Source organism: Gavialis gangeticus, unplaced genomic scaffold (assembly GCF_001723915.1).
Source record: "Gavialis gangeticus isolate Ggan-Ray unplaced genomic scaffold, GavGan_comp1, whole genome shotgun sequence".
Taxonomy (NCBI): Eukaryota; Metazoa; Chordata; order Crocodylia; family Gavialidae; genus Gavialis; species Gavialis gangeticus.
This window is the reverse complement of record NW_017728991.1, coordinates 9,759,854-9,766,194: the sequence shown is the minus strand read 5'-3', so window position 1 is coordinate 9,766,194 and position 6,341 is coordinate 9,759,854. Positions and strand designations below refer to the sequence as shown.

At 44.0% G+C, this 6,341-nt stretch overlaps 1 protein-coding gene across 1 annotated transcript in view; it reads left to right on the top strand.

Moving 5' to 3' along the window:
* The window catches only part of HLF (HLF, PAR bZIP transcription factor), a gene marked incomplete at its 5' end in the record, with an annotated part of 45,887 nt that overhangs the window by 31,158 nt on the left and 8,388 nt on the right, over nucleotides 1-6,341 (top strand). The window lies entirely within an intron of this gene.

Sequence of the window (6,341 nt, the reverse complement as noted above, 5' to 3'; positions counted from 1 at the left end):
GATTAGGGTTTAAGTGGGGACAGGCTGTGATTTGGTGGAAGAAAACTACCCTGAAGAGCTGGACACCTGCCAAAGGGAAAGAAGACTCAGAAAACGTATTTACGCTGCAGTAGTTGTTCTCAAGGACAACTCCGCTAGAGAAGGATGTCTGTCTGTGTAATGGGCACATCAGAACCAACAAACTCGAAGCGCATTTTAGTTTGCATGAGGAAGTCTGGTAACTGAAAAGTGCCTAATTTATTTCTTTTTGAGCTTCTAACAATTCTAGTGAATCCCCTGCATGCAGACAGGGAGGGAAAGCTGGGACAAAATAGAAGTGATTGCAATATATTCTTGTTTTTATCCCCCATTTTCATCTACATGTTCTGATCTGCAAGGGGGTGGGGAGAGAGGGTTTCCAGCACTGGAGTAGATCTGGGGGAAGTAGAAACTGGACTTTTTTTTTTTAAATGTTGTGACCAATAGTAAGTTCTGATCCTGAACTTGCTCTCTGGGCTTTACTGCAATACACCTAAAAAGCCATCAGCAAATCAACCCATGACACGAGTTTATTTTGTGGTGTTAACGTGCCGTGTGCTGTAGCACTTACAACTGGAGACAAATCTTCAAGTCTCCTCCTACTGAGTTATCCTGTGCCCTTGGGCATGTTCTTCAGTTATTTAGGCATACAAAAATATTTCCATGCCTACCAGTTGGGCTGCTTAATTAGCCACGGCAGCAAGTAAAAATAATTACATGTAAGCAGCTGTTTGATGACCGAGGCCAGTGGTTCTTAACCATCTGGCCCCACCAGTGGGCTGCAGATGGGCTGTAAGGGTGGATGAAGAAGGGGGGTGGGGAGGTCAGTCAACCCTCCTCTGAATATTTCTGGCACCAGACCGCATCATGCTTGTAATCCCTAATTTACAGGAATCAGTATAGACTCTGTGGACCGTTTTGACAGATGGGACTAATTAATTAGCCTGGTAACAGCACAGTGCAGATGCATCTATTCTGCTTCTGTTCCAGGGCTAGCAGGACGTGCCGAGCTAGTACAGGTGCAGGGGACAGAGCCTGTGGGGCGATGTAGGAGAGGTGTAGAGACTGCGGAGCTATGGGGGTGAGAGGAAAGATGAACGGTGGGTTTGCCGGGAGGTGGGTTGTGGGACAGGAGGTGTGGGGATGGAGTGGGGAAATGTGTAAAGGGTCCGAGGGTGGGTTGCGAGCCTAGGTAGAAGATGGGAGAAGAGCTGCAGGATCTAAAATTCTGAGAAGCACTCGCCGAGGGGACGCAAGTTGGCGGCTTTAATCCTTTCCGCAGCGAGCATGTACAAATACATTGCCACTAGGCTTCCCCCTGCCAACCCCAGCAGCAGTGTCTCTATGGGTCATGAATGCTAAGTTATCCTCACTATTAAACCTCATTTACCAGTCTGAAAAACTTTCCACCATTGCTGATGCCTCTTGCCGTCGCACTGAGGGTGTTTGCGAAGACAAGGTGCCGGTGGGGTCCGTGGCTATTAGGGTTGCACAGACGTGTTGTGAGTAGGTTTACGTGGCCTGATTGCCAAGCTGGGAGCCTGTTTGTGTGTCCTGATTGCCAAGCTGGGAGCCCGCTTATGTGGCCTGGTTGCCAAGCTGGGAGCCCGCTTATGTGGCCTGATTGCAAAGCCCGTGGAAGCCTGCAAATGCTAACACAGTCATCGCTGGGCCCCAGCAGTGCTGCCCCGTGGGAAAGCTAATGGGGTGTGATTCCTGTAAGCTGGACCTGAGACGCATCACTGGGGCAGCCCACGAAGAAGTTTCTGTGGTTCCCTATAACCCTTACTTCCAACTTGCTTCTTTCTTCATTGTCAAAATCTTTCCCGAAAGAGCTCGGCACTCAACATCCCTCAGTGAAGTGGCCACATTTTTCCAAGAAACTGGGTGCCTGCCACCTTCCTGTTGAGAACAGAGGGGACTGAGTACTTCCAGACATCTGACCCTTCATTATAGGCGCCCATTTAAAAGCTTTATGCTGTTCTGAACATTTGGCTGTATTTATCGGCACTGAGACCTTTAAAAACAAAACGAAAAAACTCTGGCTCCTTCTGCTCAGTGCTGAGATGTCTCGTGTCCGCCTGGCCTTGGCAGCTGGTACCATGGGCTTCCTTCTTGGCTGACCGCTCGCACACCACAGCCTCTGTGGTCTGTTGACCATCTCTTTGCTGGATGTTGTGACAGCTGCAGTGCTCGCTGATGCGAGGATTAGTCCACTGGGAGGCACGTGACCTTTGGAACAGTGTTCTCATTTGACCTGCCCCTGATCAGGAGGCATTTTAGCGCATAAAAATAACACCCTGCACCAATGCTGCAGAAGGGTGCACGTCCCGAGTGCCATACAAACAGGGGAAGGGAGGTTGTCGGGCAATGTAACGTGAGCCCACGTACTGTACGTGCGCACAGACTTCGCTGCAGCCCGCACGAGCGTGTTGAGTTACAAGCTCCGGCACCACGTAGATGCGGCGGTCATTAGCCAGTAAGCTAACAAAGACAGGTTCCTGGCTAGTTTTACTGGCAATACTTGATAGAAGAAAAGAAAGACACAGTGCCAGGAGTTGCCTAATGTAAAACACTGGACAAATAACTGATTTTCCTTCCTCTCATGCTGGTTTTCTTAGTTCCTCTTAACACTACTGTCCTCAGTGGCATTACTACTAATTTCTTTTGGTGGAACCAAGCTGAGAATTGGGCCATAAGAGCAACGAACATTTCCAAAACCCGTCCTTCTTGACTTCTACGTGATTCATATACATGTAATAGTATGCTTTTTTTTTTTTAACTTTGAAGTACGGACCAGCTTTGGACATTGAATGAATTTTGCATTGGCATTGCTTCACTGGTGTGCACATTGTGGGCTTGGAGCCCTCGTCACTAAAACTTGTGAGTCAGGAAACGTGGAAGGCGTGTTTGTGAGGGGTGTGTGGAAGACTCTTTCGACTTGCTCTGAAATGTGTTTTTTCTGCTTATGGAAATGTTCCAGTTTTTGACTAATACCTTCCCAAACAGTGTCAGATAAAAGCCTTATTTTAACCAAAATACTGTGATGGAAAAAATAAATTTTCCTAGGGAAGATGATACTTGGAAAAGAAAAATCAAACACCCTATTTTTCATCAAAAACAGTTCACAAGGAAAATTTTGCCCAACCCTAATTGCGACCCATACTTGTTTCAAGGACCTTTATATGTTTATTCACAAAATGAGTTTCCAAAGCTGAGCTGAGCTGGAAGTGTGTGTGTCTCTCTCTCCTTTGAAAGCATACGCATGCCAAACACACAAAACATGTTTTGTATTGGAATAATTTAGTTTGCAAATTGGGAAGAAGAAATTGTCCTGGGATTAGGGCATGAGTTTTGAATTCAAGAGGTCCAGATTCAGATCCTTGCTGTGTTGCAGACATCTTGTGTGCAAATCGTGTAATATCCGTGTCTCCATTTCCCATCTGTAAAATGGGATAGTAGGCATGCCCTTCCTCACAGGTGCTTTGGGTTACAAGAGTAAATGGGTGCTGCTCATATACTGGGGTAATAGGGGGTGTATATGTGTTATAAATAGATGGATAAATAGCGGTATCCAAATTTGATCTGGATAAAATGTAGAAATATTTAGAAGGCAAAGTTTGGTTCAGTTTCATGAGAAAGCTAGAGGCCCTTTTCAAAATGCCGTATGCTTTTCGAACGCTCCCCTTCACCAAAAAAATACATGAAAGTGTTCAGGTTTTGGTGCCTTCCTATTTTTAATAAGGAATTTACAAGATCTCTGTGTTTGTGCCTGCGATGAAAAATATCTGCCTGCTGTATTCTCAGAGATACAAATGTGCTGACATCCAAGGAAACGTCCCTGCATTTAATCCTTTAAATAAGCCTGTTTCTTCCCCAACCCATATATCTGAAATGAGATTAGCCATCCATTTACAATAAAGCTACAAAAAGCGCCTTTAGCTTGGCTGAGCCTTTCTGGCTGGCTTTAAAATAGTTAACAGCCTGGGTTTTTTTTTCACTTTTAAAGGCATAAGGAGGTGTTAGACAACCATGGTTTAATCAATGTTGTTTTAAGCTGTGCCCTATCCACCCAAGGGAAACGGCAAGCCTTTCCATGACACTTTTTTTTTTTTAACACGAGCCAAAGTCTGGTATGCTCTGCCTCATTCCTTAATCTTTTTTTTTTTTTTTAATTTCATTTTGCTTCACTTGCTAAAATACATCTGAATTGAATTTGCCTTGCTACATGAAAAATAAAGAAATCTATTAATCCTGCACCGCGGCCCAAAGTCAAATAGCAGGGCTCTCTGGATGGGAACAAGTCGGTTCTCTCTAGCAGCGTGCACGCTCTTTGCGACCTCTAATGATTTGGCACAGCGATTGCAACTGCTGCTGCCGGGCTCTTCCGCAGCAAGCTGTGCAACTGAGTTACTGTCATCCATTTGGCCATGCACTGGCTTGAGGACTATTTCTGATTTTATTAATGAATCACAACAGGAAACGTCCAGTTTTCAACACTGTGGTCTTGGCAATAGTGTGCCACATCCTGAGACAGACAAGGAAGCACTTTGCTCTTGGTACAATGCTGGTAACTGAATTATGTCTCGGGTAAATTTATATTTCTTTCAATAAAGAGACTTTGATCCTCCTGTATTCTTCTCTTGAGCTCTTCCTAGCCTTTCCTGAAATCCGATTTTATCAGTGCTGTTTTTAAACAGGAGTTACAAAACTCTTGTTTTCTGCGACCAACCCTTGGTTTTGGCCTTTGCAGTTTCCCCCAGATATTGTCATTGCGTTACATAAGAAAATATGCTGTAAATGTCCTTGATGTGGAGTTAGAAATGGCTTTTAAAGAATTGGGGGCTTTTGGTACTGATTTGTGACTGCTGCAAATGCATCGGCAAATATAGACATGTTAATGGAAGCAGCAGCCTGTTTGTAAAGTTATTATGAAATCCATTGTCTCCCCAGTGACTGTACTAAAATAGTCAGTATAACAGCGATGGCCAACACTGTCAAAAATAGACACCTCAAGTTAGACTCCTTAATCCAAAGTCAATGGGGCTTGAACTCCTAAGTCACTTAGGTGCTTTGGAAAATCCTACCCTTAGGCTCCTAAGTCTTTATTTCAGTCCTGTATCTGACTTTAGGCTCCTATTTTCAGAAACTTTAATTGATGTTTTTAAAATAGATTGAAATGCAAATGCTGCCTGAACTGGAACTACAAGGTTTGGCCCAGGATGAAATATGTTACATTTACATAAATATGTAATTATATATAGACCACACACACTAGTAAATCAAATCTACATAGGATTTTGCATCTGCAGGTTATATGGCATAACCACATAGGAAGTTAAGGAAGTTTTCACCAGTCACAAGTGACTGGGACCTGAACAGTGGAAACAGGAAATGATTTTTAATCTGACTGTTTAAAACTCTGGGGCAGAGGGTGTTTTATTCTATTTTTCACACCCCTTTAACCCACATCCACAACACCAGTAGAGGAAAAGTCCTCTTTGTTAAAGGTTATGACATTTTCCCACCTCTGCAAAGAAACAGTTACCTGGTCCTCGCCAAATATCAAGAATAGGACAGATGATACTTGGTATTTCTTAACTCAAAAAAAAAAAAAGCCAGAAAAAGTTGCCATTGGGACATAGCTATACACACTTTCTGCTGTGCAGGTAACCTTTAAGTAGCCTTCAATATTGTCAGATACTTGCACTGCCTTTCGTAGCATTCACACAAGAATGGGAATTTGTACAGTCCGTCCTAAAACTTTCAAGAACAAGGTGTTTCAGAAAGGCTTTTGCACCAGCTACTGTGCTGCCATAAATGCAACGTACTGTTTCAACCCCAGGTAAATTTGCACCTTGCTTGAAAAGGACACGTAAGCAAACGTGTTTCCAAGAAGAGTTGGGAAGGGTTTTGTGTAGGAAGGGAGGAGCAAGGGATAAGGTATCAGAGCCTGTTCCTTAGTGTGCGACGTTGGCCAAGCGACTTAGGTGGAAATGTTGTGTGCCCAACTCGGGGTGCAGAGGCCGAGTCTTCAGAGCACTGACAGCCCCGCTTGGACTCGTTGGTGTGCTCCAAGCTGAGCATCCAGAAATGGGGGTAGCCAGATTTAGTAGCCATTTCTGAAAAAGTATTCTAATGAACCTCTGTGGATGTCTCAAACCATCTCTCAAATGGATATTTTAATGCTTAACCACAGTACCTCTGAGGGATACTCAAATATTTTATAAGGAAGAGTTCTTTAAGGATTTAAAGATGCTCTAAGGTCTGTGTCCATTAACACTACTTGCTTTTTATTTTATAGCATGCCTTGAGACTGTCTT